General features: G+C 37.8%; 1 long non-coding RNA gene across 1 annotated transcript in view; it reads right to left on the bottom strand.

Moving 5' to 3' along the window:
• The window catches only part of LOC118983401 (uncharacterized), a 260,736-nt gene that overhangs the window by 92,182 nt on the left and 140,571 nt on the right, over positions 1 to 27,983 (bottom strand). Inside the window, exon 2 of the long non-coding RNA XR_005065721.1 lies at positions 18,865 to 18,870. This is a non-coding gene — a long non-coding RNA (uncharacterized LOC118983401). The remainder of the gene's footprint in view (positions 1 to 18,864; positions 18,871 to 27,983) is intronic.

Raw genomic sequence — 27,983 nt, 5'->3', positions numbered from 1 at the left:
ATGGGACACGGCCAAAGCATTCTTAAAGAGACATTCACAGAATTGCAAGCCTACCTCAAGGAAAAAGAATCTCAAATAAACAATCTTATCTTTTAACAAAAGGAACTAGAAAGAGAACAAAGAAAGCACAAAGTGAGTAAAAAGAAGGGAACAATAAAGATCACTGCACAAATAAATGAAATAGAGTCTAAAAAATAGAAACGATCAATGAAATCAAGAGCTGGTTCTTTGAGAAAATAAGCCAGTATTAAGAAAAAATAAACAAAATGAGAAATGAAAGAGGAATAGTGATAACCTACACTACAGAAATGCAAAGAATAATGAGAAAATATTACATGAGAAACTAATATATATGCTATTCATTATTTCTTATTATTTTCTCTAAATAATGAGAAACTATTATATGCTAACATATTGGACAACCTGGATGAAATGGATACATGCCTGGAAACATACAATCTTTCAAGACTGAGTCAGGAAGAAAGAGGAAATTTGAATAGACTTATAACTACTATAAAATTGCATCAGTAATTATAAAACTCCCCCAAAAGTCCTGGACCAGATGTCTTCAGAGGTGAGTTTTACCCAGCATCCAAAGAGGAATTAATACTTATCTTCTCAAACTACTTCAAAAAACTGAAGAGCCAAGGAGACTCCCAAACTCATTTTACAATGCCAGCATTATCCTGACAGCAAAGCCAGACAAAGACACTACAAAAAAAAATTTAGGTTGCTATCCCTGATGAACATAGATGCAAAATTCTCAACAAAATGTTAGTAAACCAAATCCAGCAATACATTAAAAAAGACCATACACCATGATCAAGTAGGTTTCATCCCCAGGATGCAAGGCTGAGTCAATATCCACAGATCAATGAACATGATATCACATAAACAAAATGAAGGAAAAAATTATATGATCACATCAATAACTGCAGAAAAAGCATTTGACAAAATTCAACATCTATTTATGGTAAACATACTCTCAGTATAATGGAGATAGGGGAACATACCTCAGCATAATAAAAGCCATCTATGAGAAACCTACAGCTAACATCATACTCAATAATGAAAATCTGAAAGCTTTGTCTTTAAGATCAGGAAAAGAAGACAAGGAAGTCTACATTCACTATGTTTATTCATCACATTATTGGCAGTTACATCCACAGCTATCAGATAAAAAAAGGAAATAAAAGGCATCTTTGTTGGAAAGGAAGGAGTAAAACTGTCATTATTTCCAGATGACATGATATTATATCTAGATTACCTTAAAGATTCCACCAAAACAATTATTAGAACTGATAAATTAATTCAGTAAAGTAGAAGGATACAGCATTAATATTCAGAAATTGGTTGCATTTTTATATACCAATAATTAAATATTAGAGACATTAAGAAAATAATCCCATTTGCCATTGCATCAATAGGAATCAAATTTCCAGGAATAAGTATTAACCAAGGAGGTAAAATCCCTGTACTTGCAAAATTATGACATTGAAGAAATTGAAGAAGATAAAAATAAATGGAAGAATAGATTATACTCATTGATAGCAATTATTAACATTATTAAAATGTCCATAAAATACCCAAAGCAATGTATAAATTCAATGTAATCTCTATCAAAACACCAAAGGTATATTTTCACAGAACTAGAAGAAATAATTCTAAAAACAATTCAAAATTATTCTAAAAATAATTCTAAAAAAAATTTGTGTGTAACTACAAAAGACCCTGAATAGCCACAGCAATCTTGAAAAGAAGAACAATGTTGGAAGTATCAATCTACCTGATATCAAACTATACTAAAAAGCTATAGTAAAAATGTATAATACTGGCATAAAAACAGACACATAGATCAAGAAACAAAATCAAGAGCTCAGAAATAAACCCATGCCAATATGATCAGTTACTCTACAATAAAAGAGGCAGGAATATACAATGGGATAAAACAGCCTCTCATTAAATAGTGTTGTGAAAACTGAACAGATACATGCAAAAAAATGAAAGTAGTCAGTCCACTTTCTCACATCATATACAAAAATAAACTGAAGATGATGAAAGACTTAAATGTAAGACTTGTCTGAAACCATAAAAATCCTAGAAGAAAACATAGGTGATAAACTGTTTGTCATTGGTCTTAGCAATATTTTGGGGATATATCTCTAGACTGACAACAAGAGGCAAAAATAAACAAATGGGACCACATCAAACTAAAAAGTTTTTGCACTGCACATGAAATCTTCAACACAACAAAAAGTCAATCTACTAAATAGTACATGATATTTACTAATTATATATTTATAAGGGGTTAATTTCCAAAATATATTAAGAACTCATACATCTCAATATCAAAACAAAAAATAAACAAACACAATCCCATTAAGTGTGGACAGTGGCCCTGAAAAGACATTTTTCCAAAGAGGATATACAGACATATATCCAATATGACATGGCCAATAGACATATGAGAAGATGCTCAACATCACTAATCATTCAGAAAATACAAATCAATGCCACCTTACACCTGTCAGAATGGTTATTATCAATAAATCAAAGAACAAGTGTTATCAAGGATGTGGAGAAAAGGGGACCCTTGTGCACTGTTGATGTAAGTTGTTGCAGTCACTATGGAAAACAGTATGGATGTTACTTATAAAAATAGAACAATCTTATGACTCAGCAATCCCATATCTAGGTATTTATCTGAAGAAATCCAAAACACTAAATCAAAAAGATACATGCATCCCTATGGTCATTGCAGCATTATTTATAATAGCCAAGATATGGGAGCAACCTAAGTGCCCATTGATAGACCAGTGGGTAAATAAGAAGTCTTACATATATATAACAGAATATTACTCAGCCATAAAAATGAATGAAATCTTAATTTTCTAAACATGAGTGGACCTAGAGGGTATAGTGGTAAGTGAACTAAGTTATACAGAGAAAGACAAATACCATATAGTTTCATTTTATCTAGAATCTAAAAAACAAAATAAATTAACAAACAAAACAGAAACAAACTCATAGATATAGAGAACAAAATGATCTTTGCCAAATGGGAGGGCGTTTGGGGTACTGGTTGAAAAAGGTAAAGGGATTAGATGTACAAATTGGTAGTTATAAAATAGTCATGAGGATGTAAAGGACAGCATAGAGAATATAGTCAATAAATTATACTAACTATATGGTGCTTATGGATATTAGACTTATTGGGGTGATCATAAAGTATATAAATGTCTGATGTTTATTTATTTAATTTATTTAATAAACATTTATAAATAAATATTTATTTATATAAATAAATATAATTGTTTTATATTCATTTTTATAAATATAAAAATTTATATTTATAAATATAAATATAGCACGTTACATACTGTATATACTATATATAGTATATTATGCTATAGTACATTATATACTATTATATACTATGTTGTAATACTGAAACTAATGTGAATTTGTCAACTATAATTAAAAAAATAAATTCTAAAAGTCTGTATGAATGTCTATTACAAATATTTATTCAAAATAGTTCCCTGATATTACAACATGTAATATCCTTTAAAATTGTTCCTCTTCAAAAAATGTCTGCCCTTGTTATTCAGAGTATGACCTTGGAAAGTGATGGCTCACCTTGCTAGTTCATTATCCATTCTCTGGTGTCAGTTGCTCATGGTCTCTTCATGGATATTAAAATTATGGGAACAAGCTTGAAGCTGTTTTGGTTAAAATGTAAGCATTTTCTGATTGGGCATGTCCCATGATCCTTTTCAGCCTGGGTTTCTTCATCTGCAGAGTTGGTAAAATAATATTTATGTCACAGAGGTCATTCGAGGTTTAATTCAGTTGATAATATTATGTTATCTTTGTATGATTTCTGACTTTCTATAGATATTTCTTCTCAAGAACTAATCACAATGATACTGTTTCATTTCCCAGTGCTTTCCAGGTTTGGAACACTTCCATGGATTTCTCTTTTGGAAATTCATTATTTCCATGTCCAAAAGGCAGGGTTTTCTTTGGTTTTGTCTTTAATGTTCTTTTCTGAAGAGAGAACTGAGCCGAGTTTCAGTGGATTTAAGCTACATCACATGTTTAATACGTAGCAGACCTGGGGCTAGAACCAGACTCTGACTGCTGCTCACTTTTGGCAGGGTCAAAAATTCTGTTGTGATATAAGGACCAAGCTGATATTGGAAATAAGTTATGTGTGAACCCATTGGGAGAAGTGGGAACATTCTACACAAAGCGTATGGGAAATGCAGTGCCACCACTTGACTCCAGCCAGCTGTTAACAAGGGGGATTTCTCGTCCAGTGTATTAAGATTTGCTGTGGTTTTTTTCTTAAGAGATGACAGAAATTCAGATTTTTATATAAAAATATTGACGTGTACTAAAAAGGAGAAAAGAGATAGACCAATGAACATCAAGTGGTACCAGCACTTTCTTTATTCTTCTGTGTTGCTGTGAGGTGCTCCTTCTTCCTGGGTTTGGATTCATTTCATCCTGATTGATGGAGATTGTAAAGTGCTTTAGGGTAGCGGTTATACCACCATTATTGTTGCATCCCCAAAGTATAACAAGGTGCCTGATAGTACACAGTATGCTAGTACATGCTTTTAATTAAAAAACAGAAACAATAGACCAAAGTTTCTCACAGAATGCGTTTTGGGACCCGAGTTAGCACACAGGTTAGCAATGAGTCATCATTCCACTGAAAAATGGTGAGAAGTGTGTTGTAAATATTCTGTCAGGTAGTATTTCTGTTATTGTTTCTCAAATGGCAAGTTTAGAGAAGTAAAATTAGAGTGACAGTTTTATCTTTTGTATGAATTACTGTAAATATTACTCATTCTAAATACAGTATATGCCAAACATTTTTATCAACTTAACTTTTAGTGACTTTGGTATCTAAATGCTCATAACTTTCAGGCATAGGGTTGTTTAAAAATGATAACTTTATTCAAGGGAATCTAAATTCAAGTGTGCTTCTACTTAAATATAGATTCATTTAAAAAACTTTTCAAGGGATCTCGATTATAAAGGAAGAAATATAGCCATATGGCACTTTGGTTGTTATTGGTTATATATATGTAGATGTGTTGTTATGGATCTAAACACATAATCCCAAAATATTTAGAAATACTTTACCTGCTGATTTGCAGACCACATGAGTTTTCATGGCCAAAGCCTTGGCCCTTATTTTTCTTTCAACAATAAAATTAAGTAATAGTACTTAGGTTGGGTCTTCATTACACAACAAAAATTCACAATAAAGAGCAAAATCATGAGTGTGAATGATAGGAACTGTGATTGTTTGTCCCATTTATGATTGGTTTAAAAGGCAGAGATCAAGTTTAATGTATTATTTTATTCCACCTTTAGAACATGTCATCATTACCATTTTAATTAATAAGATTAACAGTTAGAGAAGCTCATACCTGGAAACCTGCCTTGCACCACACCATGCCTCCAGTCTTTAGTAACCTGTTGAAAGCAAAACAAAACAATTTACCTCCAACCATCCCATCACACTCTGACTTCAAGTTCAGCTTCACAATTAAATAACTTGTCAACTTTGAATTAGCAATAAACAGCAACTCAAAATCTGTAGAGCTTATAAGCAAGTGAGAAGTGGTGCTTAGAATGATTACATTCCTAAGCTCACAATTATCACAGCTCAGAACTAATTTTTATGCCTTAAGTAAAACCAAAAGAATCTACAAAAAGCACTTCATTTTCTGGGAAGGTTAAATTAAAATTAAAATGTTCGGTGGAAAGTCATCCTCTTTAAAATGTATTTCCTAAGAACCACTTACTTGAGGAAGGATTTGCTACTGTAATTTTAACTTTTCAGGTGGAAATCCCTTTACTTCCTACACTCCCTAGACAGAGAGGCCACTAGTATTTTTTTAAAGTACGATATTTTAAAAAGTATTCTTTAGGGCAGTTCTTCCATGTTTACAGGTTGTACACATTTATACAATATGCTATTTTATTAACCCTAATGGGTAGCAGAGTGCCTGAAACTGAAACAGACCATATTCCAGAGAGACCTAAAGTAGCCAGTGAATAATAGCCAGAGTAGCACCTTGGATTATGTCACCTGTTTCTTGAAGAGTTCAAGTACTTTTTGCAGGTCTCTTGAAACATTCTACATAACATCCATATCAGGGTCTGAGAGAGGGATTGGAGGGAAAGGAAGGGAAGAAGCAGGGTGTGTAGACTGACTGACTCCTGGGACAGCTGTAGCCCAGGCAACTGGGATCTTGCTGCGTGAGGAGGGAGAAGTAAATCTCCCTTTCCAGATTTGGCCGTTCAAATGTTTTGGGGCTAGTGGGAAATTCATTTGAAATTTTTAGCTTTCATATGGTAGGAGTCTAAATAGTTACCTTGCTGACCTGTGAGGCAGCAGATGTATTAAATTATTTTCCCATGGGCTCTTTCTGTTGTGAGTGCCTTTTAAAAATTTTCTAAACATATAAAAACTTGAATTTCTATGTTTTTTTTAAAAAAAATTGGAAAATCTGGCAACATTGTACCATTACTATCACCTTATGGTAGCAATAGGCTAGAACTGAGCTAGAGATGTGTGGTTTAGATGGGGTATATGCTCCCCACTTCACCACATGCATACTCATGTACCTGTTTTCACTCAGTCTCACAACTCTATGGCTCTGAGTTACTTTGGGGTTTGCAATTCTTGTCCCATTAGCTTGCTGGAGTGATTTTATTTATTCATTTCTCCCTTGGTCTCCAAGCTCAGATTTCCAACTGCTTAATGAGCATTCCTATCTCAATGTCCCTCCAGCTCCTGGCTCAACATGTCCAATGCCAAAATGTTTTTTATTCCTTTGGTGCTCAATGATATTTTAAGGATTAGTCTACATTGCCTCATTTAATTTTACAAATGAAGAATCCAAGGATGAGGCTGAATGCAGATTTACGATGGTTTGATTTCAAAATTAATATTCAGTCTCATTTCTGTTTATGGAGGATAAGAGACTGTACCATGCTTTTTCTCTTTCTTTTATTTTTGCAATGTACTTAGGAAAGTATAAGCATAATGAAACATAATGTACTTGATGATTATATTGCTACCTTGTCTACAGTCTCTATTCTTGAAGACATACAAAACTTTCTATATGCATTGTTAGGATTCTAGTTCCCCATTCCACTAGGAGAGAATCTTAACCCTGATAGCAATTTAGAATGGTTTAAATCACAGGTGGCAAACACAAGGCCCACTGGCCAATTCCAGCCCTCCACCTTGTTTGATCTGGCCTGGGACCTTGTTTTTACCCGGTGGCAGTGCCCAGCTCCTTGCCCCTAGTTAAGGAGTAGTTACATTCATACAGTCCTAAAATTACATTCGGCCCTTTGAAGGTAACGATGAGGCCGATGTGGCTCCTGGTGAAAATGAGTTTGACATTCCTGGTCTAGGTCTGTGCCATCTAAATGAAAGACAGTGTGAGTCACGTATGTAATTTATAAAGTCATCTAGAAAGGTTTTTTAAAAAGTAGAATTAATGTTAATAATATATTTTATTTAACTCAGTATGTCCAAAATAGTATTTAAATATATAATTAATATTTAAAAATTACTGAGATGTATTTTACATTCTCTTTTTGGTAGTAAGTCTTTATAATCCTGTGTATATGTAGTACAACAGAGCTCATCCAGATTCATTGCATTTCAGTTGCCAAATAGACACAGGTGGCTAAGGCTACTGTAATGAACTTCCCAGATTTATTTCGTTGGCCTTCCACAGAGAGGGGAGTACGGCAAAGGGGTGTGCTTCCTTTGGTGGCCGAGGCAGAACTCAGAATTCCTAAGCCCTGGTTCAAAACTCCTCCTGCAACTGATGCTACTATGAGCCTTGGTATGTGCAAAGAAAGAGTTTTAAAATGAATTATTTATTCCTTTTTTATGGATACAGCTGCTCGATACTTGGTAGACAAAAAAGTTGGTGTAATATTCATATTTCTTTCCTGCTTTTAGTGCAATTCTGGTGTTTTCATGAGGGAAGTTAGGGATATGATTTCACAGGAAAGTGTTTTATATCCCAGTGTAGTTCATATTCCCTTGCTGGCCTGAGGAGAGAATGTAAGGCCAAATCAATTCACTTCTAGAAGAATTTACCACCGGGTATAGTGAGTGAACACACAGAAAGGACCTGTAACACTGTTGGGAATACGAGAACTTCAATGAAGAAGCAACTAAAGAACAATGCTGTAAAGTGTGCAATAAAGGCACTATAGTAGTTTCAGGCAGTGCCAAATGGATGGCCTAAATCCAGAATGAAAGTTTGTTTGGTTGAAGGGCTAGTAACTATGATTTGCAATACTCAGAGATTCAGACTAAAGGCAATCAATTATGCATGGCCTGTTATTACTTTGTGAAAACTGGTCCTGAACTGTTTTATTATTTGATAGTCTTTTTCCAGGAAAATAAGGTTCTTTTTGCTACCATTTTTCACTGAGATAGATGCAGAAAAACTCTCAAGTGTTCTAGTGAGTGTGTATTTCTAGCTAGTCTACCAAAATGAATTTCAGGTCAGGATATGGTCATAAAAACTTGCCTTGGGCACATTTTTGGCTGATTTTGACTGAAAAGCAGTTTTTTAAATGTCACATGCTAAGATTTAATGACTTTTGCATTGTGAGTTGGGGTACTCTATCAGGAAAATGAAATAATTCCATTTGGATTCTTTTCCTATGTATGAAGCCCTGTGAGTCTCCCTCATTAAAATGCCAAAAAGTGCTGTTTAAATATATACTCTGCATTTCAGTTGTTCAGCAGCCTCCTGTTATTGTTTTTACTCTTTGTAAAGCACCTAGGTACCTGAGGTATATTTCTAATGTAGAAAGAAGTGACTCTGCCTTCTTGAGCTTTTATTTAGTGCAGAAAAAAATTCAGCACAAATGAAAGGCAAGGCACCAAGCAGGTCTCAGCAATAGCTGGAATGGGTTTTGAGAAGTTGGTCTTGGCTACAGTCTGACATGCTTCCCGGTTATCCTGCTATTAAGCTGATTTTATCTGTTTCCATGGTTAATTGCCTTGCTTATGGCTGATAGTGTGTATGGCAGACTGTTTAATATTAAAAGGGGGACAAAGCCTTGGAAATTAACAGGCTCCCGGATGCATCTCATGTTAGAGTTTTCCTTAAAAATGAACCATTTGTTTATTTATTAAACTAACTGTGATCCCCTGAAATGATATATTAAAAATTAATCATTAAGATGTAACATAGTAAAAGTTTGTAAAATACGCTAATCTTAAGTTTATAGCTCAAACCTTTCAACTTGAGATTTTCTCTCCAGGTAACTACCATCTAGATTAAGATACAGAACATTTTTAAGCACCCCAGCAGGCTCCTTTGTGCCTCTTCCAAAAGTTTTTCACACATACTCCCTCAAGAGGTACCTATTATTTTGATATCAACATCAATTAGTTTCACCTGTTCTTGAACTTCATATAAATGGAATCACACAACATGTAGTCTCTTCTTTTTACCTTCTTTTAGTGAATGTAATTGTAAGATTCATCTATGTTATTGGGAATGCCAGCAGCTTATTCTTTTTCATTTCCATGGAGTATTTCATTGCATAAATACACCACATTTTATTGATACATGCACCTGTTCCTGCATTTTTGAAGTGTTTCCAGTTTTTCAAATTTATAATTGATCCAGATTCTACCAAGCTCAGGACATTCAAAGAGTGGCCTTTATCCAGGGACCTGGAAGACAGGGATACTGTATGCTGATGAAAACTTTCATCCTGTCTCTAGTAGGTTTGTGGTTTATCTAAATAATCTGGTTAATGATTTAGTCTTCCCCTCATCCTTCCCCTCATCTTCCTAATATTGACAATATTACTAATAATAGCTATTATATCTCTGAAGTTGTATGATGGGCCAGGTACTAGTGCTACTCTGTATTATGTGTAATGTTTCATTTTATTCTCACCAAGGTGCTGTGAGAAATTATCATCACAGATTTTATTGGAGAAACAGACGTTAGTAAATTAAATGGAATGCCTAAGATCACAGAACATATTAATAACTGAATGACTGAGCAACAATTCAAATCTAGGTTTTTTGACTCTCAATCTGTTCTTAATCACTATACATACTGACAAAGACAGGTCCTTAGTATCTTTGTCCATCCCTAGAATGTACACCTTTGAATGAAACACAATTTTGTATATTTTCTTTATCCATGACCAAAAAGTAGCTGTAATTTTTAACCTATCAGAACTCATAATTCCCTGGTTTGAACCCTCAGTAACAATGTGTGTCATTAGTATAAAATCTGAAGTCTACACCATGGCCTGCAGGGCCCTGACCCAGTCTGCTCCTGCCCACTTCCCAGACCAGGTCTACCACCCCTCCCTCAACACCCTCTAGTCATATTGAAATTCACTCATTCTTGAGCAAGTCAGGCTTGCTCCTGTCCTTGGACCTTTGTGCTTTGCCATTCCTTTCATCCAGAACACCCTTCACATCTTTGCATGGCTAGTAACTTATTGTCATTCAGCTCCCAGTTCACCTTCCAGAGTCCTTTTCAGTCTACCCATTAGGAAGGACCTCCTTCTCTGTCTCATTGCTCTCCTAGCACTTGTTAGTCCCAAACTTATTTTCTTCATTGTTCATTGTGTTTTACTCAACTGTCTTGTTCACTGAGAGGTCCTCAGCTCCTAGAAAAGTGCCTGGCATCTGGTACTTTGACTGAATGAACTCAACAAGTATTGACTAAATGAAGAAAGAAATGGGTAACTATGTATTTCTAAGATTTCTGGAGGCTTTATTAGATGATTCCTTACATAGTTTATTTAAAAAAACAAAACTTTATTTTATTATTTTTATTTTTTTAATATATTTTATTGATTATGCCATTACAGTTGTTCTGATTCCCCCCTTCATTCCCCTCCACCCTGCACACCCCCTCCCCCACCATACCCCCCTTTAGTTTATGTCCACATGTCTCAAGTTCTTTAGATTCTATATTTCCCTTACTATCTTGCCCTCCCCCCTTTCTATTTTCTACCTACCGTCTATGCTACTTATTCTCTGTACCTTCTCGCCACTTCTCCTCCTCCCATTCCCCTGTTGCTAACCCACCATGTGATCTTCGTTTTTATGGTTCTGCTCCTGATCTAGCTGTCCTCTTAGTTTGCTTTTGTTTTAGGTGTGGTTGTTAATAACTGTGAGTTTGATGTCCTTTCACTGTTCATATTTTTCATCTTCTTTTTCTTATATAAGTCCCTTTAACATTTCATATAATAAGGGCTTGGTGGACAAATACCATATGATCTCACCTCTAACAGGAAGCTAAACAACAAAGCAAACAAGCAAGCAAAATATAACCAAAGACACTGAAATAGAGAACAGGCTGACAGTGACCAGAGGGGAGAGGGGAGGGAATTTCAGGGGAAATAAGGGAGGGATTTAGAGGAACCTATATAAAGGATACATAACAACAACTGAGAAGGGTGGAAATGGGAGGGAGGGGGGAGGATGGGGGGTGGGATGGGATGGGAGTAATAGACAGAAAAGTGTTCTTGAAAAATAATTAAATAAAAAAAAGACTGAAACCAAAAAAAAAAATAAAAATAAATAAGGGCTTGGTGATGATGAACTCCTTGAATTTGATCTTATCTGAAAAGCACTTTATTTACCCTTCCATTCTAAATGAAAGCTTTGCTGGATAGAGCAATCTTGGATGTAGGTCTTTGGATTTCATGACTTGGAATACTTCTTTCCAGCCCCTTCTTGCCTCTAAGGTCTCTTTTGAGAAATCTGCTGACAGTGTGATGGGAACTCCTTTGTAGGTGACTGTCCCCTTATCTCTTGCTGCTTCTAGGATCCTCTCCTTCATTTTAATCTTGGCTAATGTAATTATGATGTGCTTTGGTGTGTTCCTTCTTGGGTCCACCTTCTTTGGGACTCTCTGAGCTTCCCGGATTTCCTGGAAGTCTATTTCCTTTTCCAGATTGGGGAAGTTCTCCTTTATTATTTGTTCAAATAACTTTTCCACTTGCTCTTTCTCTTCCCCTCTGGTACCCCTATAATTTGGATGTTGGAGCATTTAAAGATGTCCGGGAGGTTCCTAAGCCTCTCCTCATTTTTTTTTTGAATTCTTGTTTCTTCATATTTTTCTGTTTGGTCATTTTTTTCTTCCTTCTTGTCCACTCCCTTGATGTGAGTCCCAGTTTCCTTTCCATCACTATTGGTTTCCTGTGCATGTCCCTTCATTTCAATTAGTTTCGCCTTCATTGGCTCCTCTAATTTGTGACTAAAATTGACCAGTTCTGTGAGCATCCTGATCACCAGTATTTTGAACTGTGCATCCAATAGGTTGGCTATCTCTTGGTCACTTAGAGTTTTTGGCTCTGGGGCTTTGAATTCTTCTTGAGCCATGTTTTGGTCTGTTCACACCTGTTACATATGAGAGGCAGAGCCCTAGGTGTTCACCAGGGCAGGGCAACTCAGTCGCTGGGTTGTGACGTTGTATGTGGGGGTGGGGTCAGAGAGGGGCAATGGTGATCCCCTCTGCCGCTTCCAGCCACTGGGGCCTGCAAGTTCTGTCTCACTGCTCACTCCTTCGCTGGTTTATCTACATGCAAATGTGTGACAGAGGTCAGTCTGCTGCCTTGCACCCTCACTGGGTCTACCTACGGCTGCCTGCGTGCATGGGTCGGGAGATCTTTCCTGCCGGACCCTGTTCTGCTGCTGGCTCTGCCCCTCTTACAGGTCTGGCTGAATGGTTTGTTGTTGTTGGACTTTGGTATAGTTCAATTTTCTGTGTTTTGGCTGTGTTTTTATTACTGAAACTTAGTTGACTTTAAACTCCGTTGTGTGAGGAGGCACAGTGTTTCTACTTACGCCTCCATCTTGGTGGAAGTCCTGACAAAACTTTATTTTAAAAATGTGACCTTATATGCTGCAGGTGCAATCTGAATGTGATAAAATAAAGGGGAGGGGAGCTGGGCACATTATTAGTTTGTGTGAGGTAACGTGCTTGTAATCTCAAATTGATTTCTGTCAATAAAAAAATGCCCAAATATTAGAACTAACCATACAATCCTGACAAGTGTTTCTTTCCTTGTTGTTATTTAGTGTTTGTTTATTTGCTTATTGTGAAATTCTAGAATTCTATCTTATATGTTCAGCCAGTGTATAGCATGTGACACAAATCATAAAAATTAACATCATTTTTATACTTGGGTTCAAAAACAAGGAATGTCACAAGAAAAGCAAATCTAGATGCTCTCTAATCACTGCCACCCCATCCTAATATGACAAGCCTTGGAATCATTACCAAACCTTTGTTCTGCTCAGTGTGTGGGATTTACATGGATACCTTTAGTCACAAGCTGCTCGACTATCCTCAGCTGATAGTTTACCATTTGGAAGGCTGCAGGCCAATTTTTGTAAATTCACAGGCACCACTGTCCTAGCTATTGCTGAATCAGTAGGAAGTTTTTAATTTAAATGTCTCCCGTTCATGGATATAGATGAAAATTCCTAGGTCCCAAACAACCTTTGTCAAAGGGATTTGCAACTAGTTGCTCCTAGAATATTGTATGCCAGGCATCCTAGGGCACATTGGAATTGGGTATGTGACAGGCAGAGCTGGGACTTTTGTACCTTGTGGAGGAAAGTAGAACATGTTAGGAGAAATACAACTGCATTTTGGGGACAAGGAGTGGTAAAGGATTATGTCTCTGCTAGCTTAGAAGGGATTTCTTGTCACCCCACATCAAATCCTACCCCTTGCCTCTGATTCAAGTCTGCCTATTCATGTCTTCCTCCCACCTCCAGCTTTTACTGATGCTCCACCTCTGGGCAGTGCACACATGAAAATTTCTGTTCATATCTCTTAGTAATGATATTAATCCCAATGCTCAGGGAAAATGCATCACTTATCAAACTTTGTAGCAATAATAATTAGATGGTAATTCAAAGGGAAACTAAAAAGGGCCAAAAAGCACCCTGGTCCGCTTCAGCAACAATGGTCAGAGTTAAACAAAAACAGATTTTTACTGGATAACAGTGGGGAGGTTGTTAAGAGCCACTACTGCCTACTTGCTGTGTGATCTTTGAAGAGTTACATAACCCCTCAAAACTTCAGGTGATATATCTGTCAACTGAAAATAATTGTTCCTACCTTCTAGAGTAGGAACACCTACTTTAGAAGAAAGGAGCTCCTATCTTTTGTGACGGCATGGATGGAGCTGGAAAGCATTATGCTAAGTGAAATAAGCCAGGTGGTGAAAGACAAATACCACATGATCTCACCTCTAAGTGGAACCCAATTAGCAAAACGAAGAAGCAAGCAAAATATAACCAGAGACATTAAAATAAAGAACAAACATAATAACTAGAGGGGATATGGGAGGGGGATAACAGGGGAAGGAGGTGGAAGGATTGTCAAGGAACATGTAAAAAAGACCCATGACAAAGCCAAATGAAGGAAGGATTGAGGGTGGCAGGTGAGGGTGGGTGGGGCGAGGCAAAGTGGTGGTGGGAAAATGGAGACAACTGTACTTGAACACCAATAAAAAATGCAAAAAAGCCAGGAAAGAAGAGTTAACCACAATGTTAGCAAAATAACAAAAAATCTATTTAACACAGAAGCAATCCTGCTTTAAAAAAATAGGATATCTGGATAAGCATTAAAAAAACAATGTTTGTAAAGTTAGCTTAAAGTGGTATATCTTTTCTAAGTAAAGCAAGTTTAGGTAATCTAAAAAAAAGAATCATGATTGTACTCTAAACAATGCATTGAACTTAAGATTCTTCAGGTTCTGTTCAATACACTCAGTTTCTTGAAGAGGATCCTCCTTTCTAGAAAGTTGTTTTGAACTAGGAGACTCAAGATGCAAAGTGCTGAGTGACTGAGCTCAACCAAATGTGCTAACTTGTCATTATACACCTGGTCCATGTAGAATGTCCTTAAAGAGTCCTCAATGCTCCTCACCCCTCCCTTCACCACCTTCATGTGTGTTGATTACTTGCTGGAAAATTCTTTCCCCTTTCGTGTTGCCAGTGAACTCTCACTCACCCATGGGATCTCAGATGGAATGTGCCCCCCCCAAAGAGCCTCTTGTTCCTCCAGATCTGTTCCATGCTTTGTTCTTTGTCCTGACTGCTCCTAGGATGCCCTCATTTCATTTTTCCTTTCACACTTATTCACAATTATTGGTTTAATGTCTGTGCCCCCCAGTCGGTTGTTAGCCCCATCAAGGTAGGGATTTTTTGGTCAATCCTGTGTTATACAGTCTTGGTGCTCTACATGGTCAAGTGTTCTATCTGACAAATATTGCAACTAAAATTTATTCTCTATAAGAATTTTGTCTTTCACATTGTGCATACTGAATTGTTAAAATTAGATTACATTCTTCTTCTATATTTTAAGTTCTCATCCAACATATTTAGAGTTTGCCTATTGCACCATTGAAAAAATCAGGTTCTGCTTTTATAGGTCACAACTTAACAGCATTTCAACCAACAAGCTTTTGACTTTTCAAGAAGTCATTATTGGTGACATTCCCACTCTCTCTAAGATGCCTAAGACTTAAAAGCACATCACACAATTTCATAAATGGTGAGGATAATCAATTTTAAAATCCTGATGGGAAAGAAGGCAGAGCATGATGTTTGAATTCTGAATTATAATCAGATACATTAAATCACCAGGAACAAAGGACAGATATTTCAATACCTAGAATCAGGAGGCTGAAAGAGAACTTGAAGGACCTGATTTCAATCCCCTTGTCTCTTTGAAGAATCAGACCTCATGGAAAACCATTGGTCTTTGTCTGATTGCTTCTAAGCTGAAGAGTGACTTATTGATATAGCTCTATAAAATAATTATACTTTTATGCATTTATTTAGGAGCTTGCAATGGCTATTGGCCTGCTAAATCATGTTTGAGTTCTGTCTGCTTTTCAAGGCAATTCAATACCAGACCATATCCCAACTCAGCTGAATTATTTTCTACTTCTCGACATATGGTGTGGCTTCTCTCTCTCCCTCACTTAACTGTAAATGCCATGTGAAGTAGTAATTGCTTAATTTCAAGGTGGAAACAAAACAATGAATAAGACCCAGTCCCTACCTTCAAAGAGCTTATGGTCTATTGAGTGAACCAGGCGATGTAGACTTATTGAGTGTATGCTGTAAGCAAGGCACTATAGGAGATATAAAAATCAGCAAGAACCACACTGTGGGAGAGCAGGATCTGCTTACTAGGCCAATACAGTCTTAGGACAATGCTGGAAAGTTTAGTGCTAAGCTTTATAGGCCAAGGGTCTAGCTGTGCTGCTCAGTGCAGAAATAGCCACTTATGGGAAGGGCAATCTGGTTGGCTTTAGTGAAGGAAGGATAAAGTGGGGCACGGTGCAGGGAAACTTTGCTGAAGAAAAGTGGAGGGCTAAAGCTTTAAAGCGCCTAGATGAGAATGTTGTTAGGAAGGAAAATGAGGGCCAACAATGCACCTAGGAGTCAATCAGTTCTTAGCACAGTTCTGTTCATATAACAGACTCCCAATGAGCTTTAAGTATCAGATCCATGGTATTTTAGCTGAAGCTCCAGATAGTCTTGATGTTATGTGATAGTATATTTCGTCTCCAAGTATTAGATGACAGATTATTAAGATACATGTACAAAACTCTGAACATTTGACTGGATGTATTTGGTGGATGGCGGAAGAATGAAGAGTCAGTAGAAATATTGACCCATCTCCCCTATAAATGTCAAAGCTTAGAAGAGCCATTGGCAGATTGACTTCTGATCACTCCATGATGAAGGTCAGCATTGCTTTATATGAAATAAACTTTGCCCCTTAAATTAGATGTGTAACACTGTGAGATGCTAAACCTGCAAAACTGGTGTCAAATGCATACTGGTGAGAGCTACTGTGCACAGAGTTTGATTCTGGAAAGAGTATTATTTGAATGATATCCTCTTCTCCCAAAATTTTAAAGAGAACCATGGACACTGTCTCTTGAGCTATAGAGCTGAGTTAGATGGGAAAATGTTGAGGAATACTTTTTTTTTGCATTTCTACTTTCTAAAATTGATCATTTTCATTAGCTTGACAGTATGGTTTCATCTTTTAATTTCAGGTCTAAATTTTTAAAATTCTTATATTATCCTTATTTGCATTACTATTGTGATTTTTTTTAGGTTCTCATTTCTGTCTTCCAATGTATGCTAAAAAAATAAAACAATAGAGGAGAACAGCCTTCAGAAACACATTTTTATCCTCTTGTAGTTAAATTAACAAAATATTAAAATGGTTCTAACTTATTGCCTTATAGTATATGAAGAGTAGGTATTTTTGCACATAGCTGGGAGTCAGGCCATCTTGGCTCTCATTCCTGTTGTTGAAAGTGTGTGACTCTATCCATGCCATGTACTCTCTCCAAATCTCAATTGCCCATCTGAGAAGAGAGATGAGCTATACCTTCCCCACCGAGTGTTACAAATTTGCAGAGATCAGAATAGTTAATGTATGGGAAAACCTTTTTCTATTACAATGGTATCTCCTGGAGATGTATCGTGTTTTATTGGATATAGTGGCTGTTCACAACTTTACATTAAGGTTTCAGAGGCTGAACCTGGGCTCAGCTGGAAAACATGGTGTTAAAAATTTAGAGAGTTTTGCCAAAAGTACAGCTTTGTGAGTAGTGAACTTATATGTCATATGCTTCGCATTTTAAAACAATAAGTTTGGATGGTTATCACCATCTTATGCATTTGTACTAGACTCAGGTTAGGCCTACTCCAGATCTGTACAATTGCTGGTATTTGATGCTCTCATGGTTATTGAGCCAGGGCACTACTTCTGCCTCTAATGGCCAAAAGCTATGACAGTGACTGCTCCAAGTCCCTCCTGTTACGCCTCACCTCCCCTTGGGACACCCTTGTAGCTGAGGCCTGAGATGCTGTAGCTGGACTCAGGCCCCTCCCATGACCATTGGGTGGATAACAAAATTCCTTCTTCTCCATGACTGACTGTCCTGAGAAGCTGTCATTCACATGGCCCCTCCTAGAAGATGGGCCAGGGATATCTAACAATCAGTTGTGCTTGAGAAAAGTGGTGGCCACCTCAGAAAAGTAATTTGTGCCTGCTTTTTCTCCTTCCTTGACTCCATTTGCTTCTCCTGTCCCTCTTGCTTCCTGGGAGGGCATACTCTCTCTAATAAATCAGGAACACATGAGCTTTTCCTCAGGCTGGGCTTTTGTGGAATCTGAGCTAACATAACATGTAAATATGCAAAAATGTATGTGTACTACACAAACACCCCTGTACATACAGAGAAGGAGAGAGAGGTGAACTGAGCCAAAAGGAGCACTTAGAATCTGGTTTGCTAAGCATGTGCCTGAAGGTCATGGAGGCCTTGAAGAAAGGCTTGTGTGTTCATTAAAAAGAGTGGGGCAGGATGAGTCACGAAGAGGCCAGTCAAGGTGTCTGTTCTCCAGCCCAGCCCCTGAGAGTTGGTCTGAGCTCCAGGGATAAAGGGGACTTAAGTGAGTGACTCAACAAAACTCATCCACATACTTGCTATTAACTACCCAAAGCAATTTACAGATTTAATGCAATACCTATTAAAGTGCCGATGGCATATTTCACAGACATACAACAAACACTTCAAAAATTTATATGGAACTACAAAAGACCATGAATAGCAGCTGCAATTTTGAGAAAGAAGAGCAAAGTAGGAGAGATTACAATACCTGATATCAAACTGTACTACAAGGCCACTGTAATCAAAACAGCCTGGTACTGGCATAAAAACAGGCACATAGACCAATGGAATAGAACAGAGAGCCCAGAAATAAACCCAAACCTCTACAGTCAATTAATATTCGACAAAGGGGGCAGTAACATAAAATGGAGTAAAGATAGCCTCTTCAACAAATGGTGTTGGGAAAACTGGACAGCCACATGCAAAAAAATGAAACTCGAGCACCAACTTACACCATACACCAAAATAAATTCAAGGTGGATAAAAGACTTAAATATAAGCCGGGAAACCATTAAAGTCCTAGAGGAGAGCATTGGCAGGAAAATCTCAGACATTCCACGCAGCAATATTTTTACTGATACGTCCCCTAGAGCAAGGGATATAAAGGAAAGAATACACAAATGGGATCTCATCAAAATTAAAAGCTTCTGCATGGCTAAGGAAAACAGTATCAAGATACAAAGAGAAGCAACTGTTTGGGAAAACATATTTGCCAATGATACCTCAGACAAAGGTTTAATCTCCAAAATATACAAAGAACTCACTCGACTCCACTCAAAGAAGACAAGCAACCCGATTAAAAAATGGGCAGAGGACTTGAACAGACATTTCTCCAAGGAGGACATACAGAGGATCCAGAGACACATGAAAAGATGCTCGATATCGCTAGCTATCAGAGAGATGCAAATTAAAACCACAATGAGATACCACTTAACACCAGTCAGAATGGCTATCATAAACAAAGAAACAAACAACAAGTGCTGGAGAGGTTGTGGGGAAAAGGGGACCCTAGTTCACTGTTGGTGGGATTGCAGACTGGTACAACCACTATGGAAAGCAGTATGGAATTTTCTAAGAAAACTAAAAATGGACGTGCCTTTTGACCCAGCAATTCCACTGCTAGGAGTATATCCTAAGAACCCTGAAACACCAATCCAAAAGAACCTATGCACCCCGATGTTCATAGCAGCACAATTTACAATAGCCAAGAGTTGGAAGCAACCTAAATGCCCATCGGTCGATGACTGAATCAAAAAACTATGGTACATTTACACAATGGAATTCTATGCTGCAGAAAGGAAGAAGGAGCTCCTACCCTTTGCGGCATCATGGATGGAGCTGGAGGGCATTGTGCTGAGCGAAGTGGGCCAGGCAGTGAAGGATGGGTACCGAGTGATATCACCTTTAACAGGAATGTAAACAACAAAACAAACAAGCAAGCAAAATGTAACCAAAGACACTGAAATGCAGAACGTGCTGACAGGGTCCAGAGGGTAGAGGGGAGAGAAGCACAGAGTAAAAGGGGATGGACTCACATGAATAAGTATGAAGGACACATGGACAATGGCTGGGATGGGGGGCGGAGATGGGAGGGGGGTGGGGAGCACTGGGGGGGTGCAGGGCTGGGAATACAAGAAAGAAAACTGTACTTGAACAAAAGTTAAATAAAAAAATTAAAAAAAAAATAAAACAATGAAAATAGTAACTTTTTTTCTTAAGACAAATACTTGTTTTAAATAGTTAAACAGATGTCTATACCAACGGATAATGTCAAAATATACTTAAAATCCATTAAAAGTATAAAAAGAATAAATTGTAACTTAATGGAAGATTCCTGAGTCAAGGCAATGTTCTGGGTACTGGGGATTCAAGGATAAACAACAGAAATGTGGTCCAAGTCCTTAATAACAATTAAAATCTTGTGGAAGAGAAAGTCAAGAAGTAAGTGGATAGCCAAAGAGAGGAAATAATTGCAAGTTATCACAAGTGCTATGGAGAAAATAAAGAGTTGCCCCAGAGAATAATGGAAGGTCTGGGGAATCCCAGTTGGACATGTTAGGGAAGGTCTTTCTGCAGAGATAATGTAAAAGAAGGGAGGAGATAACCATGTACAGAGCTGGAGGGAAGGGCCGAAGGGCCGAGGGCATTTCACAGTGGCTGGAAGGCCCCGAGGTGGAAAGATGTGTCCGAGAACAGAAAAGCACACTGGGCCAATTATATTCACAAGGCCCTTACCATGGACTGCCGCTGTTCTTGGCATTTTGCATGTAGTATCACACTTTACTTCTTCTAACTATTCAATGAGATATATTCTTTTTTGTATGTGAGGATACTCAAGTACTGGGAAGTTAAGTGACTGTCTCAAAGCTACAGAGATCAGGGGACCTGAGATTCCGACCCAGGCTTCTGGGGAGCAGTTGACCTTGGATTCCAGCCTAGGTAATTGGAAGCATCGGCCAGGCCTCTTATATATCCCACTAGATGGCCTCCTGTAGCAAGAAGCTTGGACAAGGTCTCAGAGGCATTGCTGGCCAGGCCAAAGAGCTTTGATTTCATTCTGGGTATAACAGGAAGACACTGAAGGGATCAGGCCTAGGAAGATATGATCCATTTAAAGTATGAAGAAGGTACCTCTTGCTGCTATGTTTGGAATAGATTTGAAGAGCAAGGATGGAAGCAGAATATTAGAAGGCTTGAGTAGAGGCCCATGTAAGTAGTAATGGTGATTGATATTCAGCCAACAGGATGCCCACTGAGATGGAGAAAAGGAGAGGATTCAAGGGGTGTTTTGCAGATAAAATTGACAGATCTTTCTTATGGATTAGATGTGGGAGGAAGGGCCTAATCAGTGATGTTTTCTCAGGGTATAAGCAAACCTTTATCAGGCCCAGGGGACAGAAGGTGACAGTGTTATTTTCCTCCCAAAGGGCATTTCTATATTTCTTCATGGAACATCCCACTGTGCAGGGAGCAGTGAGGCAGGCAGAGTCACTGCTGCCTGGAGAGTTTGTCACTTGCAAAGCACTCAGTCTTGGCAAGGACACAGCCTCATTCTGGAGGATCTGGGTATAGGGTTCATGGCTGGGTACTGTCTCCTAAGGCACCCAGTAGAGCTCACAGCAAGGTACCACAGGAGGCTCTGTGAATGACAGCATGCAAGGAAGAGCTGACGTAGCCACTGCTTGTGCAGTGTTAGCATGGCCTCATTTGCACCCAAAGCAGTATATGTAATATACTCACAGCTATGGCCTTTTTGAGTGTTGGCAACTGCTCAGAGGGTTGAAATTCAGAGTTAAGATGTGTCATAAAGTTTGTTTAAGTGCTTAGCCACCAAGTGGCTGCGGTTTATAGTGAAGCATATACATTAGCTTTGATTCCCTCCCCCTGCCATGGCGTGCTGACTTCACCTAGAGGAGAGAAAAATGTCCAGCATTAATGTCCTCATTCTTCTGTCTTTTCCTGAGATAGATCCAGTAAATGAGAGGAAGTAGTCTGAGACCTACTTGTATACACCTCTGGGACCATCATCCTGGAGTTATGAGTAGGCAGAGAGGTGATTTTCAATTTCTGTGGTAAGTTTCCTGAGTAAGTAGCTGGGAGGGTGTGGTGACTGATGAGCTAAATTAGATGGAAAGTGGCTCAAATCAGATTCTAGGTGATTGCTTCCGCCTCTCAACTCACTGCCCTTATTTTCTATTCCACTCATTTAGCAAATGATTATGGTCTATTGTGTGACTTTTCCTATATTGTTGCTTCATTCTTAACATCTTTGTGTTGTTTTCTCTGCTTTCTCCAGCTAGATCAGGTATTCCTTAGATGGAGAAATTATGTTCCATTTATAGATCTATCTTGCTCATGCCTTACACAGAGTAAATACACAGTGATTGCGTGGTACTTGACTGATAGTTGCTGCTGCTGCTGATGGGACATTTCCTAAAGAAGTTTGCTGAACTTATCCTCCCTAGGAAAGTAGAAAGTAAGGGTAAGGACCACATTAGGTATGTCTTAGTTTAAAATATTCAGCCTTTTAGTATGTGAATTTGAGATAACTTTGTTCTGGTCAGCGTAGCTCAGCCACAGAAATAGTTTAGTATTTTCTGTGACCATGAAACTTTGTTTAGATAAATAGCATATGAGGTTGGATCATGTGAAATTGCTGATATTCAGGCCACAAATATGGCAAAATCATGTGAGTCCATCTAATAGGACAGATGAGCCAATACTACTTTGCTCTTCTGATTCAGTCTGAGATGGAAATGGGCTGATGGGAAGCAGACTCCACTTCTGCTTGTGGGAGTGAAGACAATGAGGCAGAGGGAGTGGCAGCAGGGCAGGCGTCTCTGAATGATCGCTGGATCTTGTCGTGAGGTGGGACTTCTGTGGTTGCCATGCCTTTTCTGTTCAAGACCCTTTAGTGTCACCTAAAGAGGAGTCATGACAAGGCCCAGAGGGCAAAGGCATGATTCCTAGGATCCATTCACTGCCCGCCCTACGCGTCTTGGAGGCTGATGGAGGTAGTCAGGGGAGGCAGGATATGGCAGCTACAGTCACTATTTCACAGTTTTCTTTGGTTTCCTTTGTTGTGTCTTTAAATTCAATAAAATCACCCCACCTCCTTTTTCTTTTTTTTTTAAAATCCTGGGTTTCAGTCTATGGATGTGGGGTCAGGGGTTAGAGAAGGCTTGCATTAGCTTTTCCCCCTTAATTTCTCTGGTTAACTCAGAGGTATCTTCTAGATTCCCCGAGAAGAACTCATATTCACCAGCTGGACAGCATGAGTATGGGGGTTGCCTTTGCCTGACTGACTGTGAGAGCAAAGGGGAGCCTGATTTCAGACTGGAGAAGAGAGATGAAAAGGGGAAGGTTGAGGACAAGGAGCCTCTGTGAGTGGAACTAGGAATTGAAGATGTCCAAAAGAACAAGTGTAGAAATTGAACTAATTGGGGAAAAGAAAATTATCAAGTGTATTTTTACCATTAGGTAGAGCAAGAATCCTTATAAAACCTTGTCTGCCTTGGATTCTGTCATTACTGATCAGAGAGTAGCTTTCTGTAGTCAGAGAAGTTTGGCAGTGGGGAGAAGTTCTTGATTTAATGTGTTTAGAACTGTTTGTAACTCACAGTTGTGAATCTAAGAAAGAGCCAACGCCATAATATTAAGAAAAAATAATGTATACTCAGATATTGTAGCACCCACCCCTATTTTTATTATCTGTGGATAGAATTACTGTGCTGTAGACTGTTTATTCATTCATTCCATAAATGAAACTACCAGGCTATGCACGTGATATCATTTGGTCCTTATAGCAGCCTGAGAGTTAAGAAGATGGTATGCCCAGTTTATATAGATGGAGAAAACAAACCTCACAGGACTTTAAAAAATTACCTGCAACAAATCATTTGCAGAGAGGAGATTCAAATTAAATGACTCTGATTCTAGGGCAAGTGCTTTTGTATGATGCCATGCTTTTCTGCTCTCTACTGGAGGTGTATTTAAAAAGGAAAAGATGTCAAGTGAAACTCTCATAAAGGAAAAGGCTAAGGGTATGCCACTGCTTCATACTGAAAGAGCAGCATGGGGCACTCAACGGAATACCAGCTTGGGTTTCTTCTAATAGTGGAAATGCAGGATCTGAGACCCCACCTCAAAATCAGAATTGGCATTTTTTAACAAGATCCCAGGGTGATTTGTAGGCACATTAAAGTTTGAGAAGCACTGTCCTAACCACCACAAAGCTGCTTATCCCTACTTGCTCATCTTGGGTCTTTTAAGGACCTGACTCAAGGAAGGCACATGGTACCAACTGACGAGACACATCTACAGACCACAGGGCATCATGTTTTTTTCTTTTTCTTTTTCTTAATACCCCCTCTTCTTTTTCCAGCCTTTTTTACTTGCCTGTATGACAACGAGACAAAGAGACAATGAAAGAAAAATAAAAATAAAGAATAGGAATTTCTAACAAAGGCCTTTCCCCCCCTTTTTTGCCAGCCTCATTCTCCTTCCAAAATTGTGCTAAGCAANCACATTAAAGTTTGAGAAGCACTGTCCTAACCACCACAAAGCTGCTTATCCCTACTTGCTCATCTTGGGTCTTTTAAGGACCTGACTCAAGGAAGGCACATGGTACCAACTGACGAGACACATCTACAGACCACAGGGCATCATGTTTTTTTCTTTTTCCTTTTCTTAATACCCCCTCTTCTTTTTCCAGCCTTTTTTACTTGCCTGTATGACAACGAGACAAAGAGACAATGAAAGAAAAAGAAAAATAAAGAATAGGAATTTCTAACAAAGGACTTCCCCCCCCCTTTTTTGCCAGCCTCATTCTCCTTCCAAAATTGTGCTAAGAAACATGGCTAACAATGTCTCCATTAACTGACCATGCCAACCTCCAACCATTCAGCACCTCCTGTTGGAATTATAGTAGCTACAATTGTTTGGAGGCTGTGCATTTTTGTTTCCTTATTAAACCCAGAGTTTTATTTCTATCTCACACACACCAATATACTTAAGCATTTTATATGGTTCAACATAAAATTCAGCTTTTAAGGACCAAGTTAAGAAAACCACTGTTGACCGAACCCCAGGGTTTGGAGTGGGCTCGTTTTGGTCACAATGCTGAACCAGCTGTGCTGTAACATCGCTGTTTTTTACCACACAGGTTTACCCTCAGCTCTGAGGGCTGCACCATTTGCTTCTGCTTTCAGCATGAGTGAGAATGGGCTTCCACGATTCCAGTACCCCCTTCTTTCCCTACATGTGATTATGAATGATCTATGGAGCAGAAATAAGACAAATAAATGTCATAAGCTGGGTCTTCCCTTCTGTCTCAACAGAAATCTAACAAATGTGACATGAGATTCAATAGGAAACCCATCCACCTGTCATCAGTCTGTCATATTGATGAAAGATACAATGTCCAATTTCTATAAAGTGCTCTTTCAAATAAGCCAACCTATACATTCTTAGAAATGAGTTAATAAAGGAAATCTTTTAAGTAGAAATTAAGGCCACTTCTTTAAAAATTGAAAACATAGGCATTCAGGACACTGGAATTTCTAGTTAATGGTGGGTCTGGCAAGGAAACATTCCTTCTCTGCACCTGCCTCCAGGAGAAAGGAAATACTGTAGGTGGGATGGCATCATCATGGGGTTTGAGATGTAAGAAAATCTGGGGGCCCAGTCATTGTATATATACCAGCGGGGAGCAAACAATATTTTGTTTCACACATCACATTTTTTAGTCATGAAATCATTGTCTTCCTCTGAGATCGTTAAGAAAACATTTTCCTTGTAGAAAGAGTAATCAAATAGTAGTTAATACACAGGTAAAACAGAATAGATAATGGTACTACCTCCTTGTTACATTAGAATATTAGCCTGTCATATTATGTTTCATTTGCTTTTATAGAGGCTTGTCCGTGGCGGGGGAGGGGTCTGGGGGGGGGAGAGAGAGAGAGAGAGAGAATAGAATAATTAGTGATTAGTGTTTTTGGATTCAGTCTATCTGAGATGGTGAGCTTCCATGGGGTTATTTCAAAATATGTTCAGTAGGATATCATTCTGAATAAAATATCTCACTTTAAGTGCTTATGAAAACATTTGGTGAAGTTAATGAACAGTATAAGAAATTTGACTGTGTGGAGTTGATACAATTTCTTTTAAGAATAATCATAATCTGAAATGTGTTGGTAATGATTTGAATATGTTTAATTATTTTAGCCTATGATTTTTTGTATGTTCCAGTTATGCCAGATCATATGCTTTATGTCTAGCTGTAAGTTGATGGTGGATTGTGAAAACAATTTAGTGACTTGTGATTAGCATTTGTTTTTCATGAAATAAAAAAGAATGAAATGAAATGGAATAGAATACAATAGACAAAGTAATACAGAATAAGAAATAACAGACTTCACTGAATACAGTTAGAGCTTTTACTTTTTATGTACATGTATCCTAGGTCACTTTATATATATATATATATATGTATGTATGTATTTATATCTATATAGATGTTATATACTGTTTATTATATAAACACATTCAGTAAGACAGTTGTTTTCAAACTTTTTTTGAATGTGACTCAGAATAAAGTTTGAAAACTGCTGCCTTGGTGAATTTTGGCATGGCCATAATACAGTCTCAACTACAATTGTCCCATTGAAAAGTTTACTTTAACAAACAAACTTGTCATTTTTTTGACTTATGTTTTATTTGGGGATTTGACATGGCTGTACTTCTCTTTTTTTCTTCCTTTAGCCTCTTTTTCCTGGAGACAGTGATTAGTGAAACAGAGCCACACTTCAAAGTTCAGCATGTATTACCATGGTATAATTTTAGAGAAGGGAATATTTCATCTTTTAAAAAAATTAATAATTCTGACATGTGCCTTGCTCATGCCTTTTCAGTTACCATGACTCACCTTAATACCAGTTTTTGACATTAGTTGCCTCTCCAGAGAGGAAGAGAATTATTTAAAAATTAGGTGCATAAATGTTATTAAACTAGTATTTAAAATCGTGGTCTTGCACATTTTACTTTACGTGTGATTAAATGCCACAAGTAGAAATATGTGATCCCTATACATGCACATGCTTGAATGTTTACTTAAAGGAAAAAAATGATGCTGAAGAATTCTTATTTTATTTGTAGCCTCCCTTCGAGGAATAGCACTCATGGTTCTCATCAACGACCGCAGTATTAAGCCAAAGCTGAAAACAGAATTTTAAAAATATGAAAAACATGAAGATTTCCTCATTTCTTGGAACCTTTTATAACTTGCTTTAGTCCTCAAATAACTAAGCATCTGTGAGGAACTGGTTAAAATGCCAATAATAATCTCTCTATGGAACTTCAAGAATGGACCTATGTAGCTATGTTATTTGATATTATTGATAAATTTTCACATCTCATGTCTTAGGCATAATGTAAATGAAGGCAGGAAACGAAACCGTTATCAGTGGACTAGAGTAAATTTTATCATATTCATGAGAAACATTTCTAATGCCACTGTTATTTCAATTAGAGTTTTCTCTGAAACCTGAGGGTTAATCACTTGTTGACAGACTTGGCTGCTGCTATGGACTTTTTAGTTGTAGCTCTCTCTATTAATAAGGACTCTTGGCTGCAGGTCTGAAATTCAGTCTTACAAACCTGGCTTCAGCAATAAAGGCCATTCATTGACTCATGTAACTGCAAAGTTTTAGGTAGTTTTGGCTTCACTGTTCGGCATGCCTTCTTTATGTGGGATTACCACATTGTGCCTTCCATTCTTCTAGTTTAGCAACCCCAGTGGGATATCTTTTTGCAGTAGTTTTTATAAAATCCAAGTACCATATCTCATCAGAATAAGTTGAATCACATGCTCATTGCAGAAATAATAACTGGAGAATAACAATGATTTGCCAAGCCTGGGTAATGTTCTTAGATCT

This window comes from Sturnira hondurensis, unplaced genomic scaffold (assembly GCF_014824575.4).
Source record: "Sturnira hondurensis isolate 20B ecotype Veracruz unplaced genomic scaffold, ASM1482457v3 Scaffold0002840, whole genome shotgun sequence".
NCBI classification, from domain to species: domain Eukaryota; kingdom Metazoa; phylum Chordata; class Mammalia; order Chiroptera; family Phyllostomidae; genus Sturnira; species Sturnira hondurensis.
Note: the sequence above shows the minus strand (reverse complement) of the source record. Positions and strands in the feature narration are given on the sequence as shown.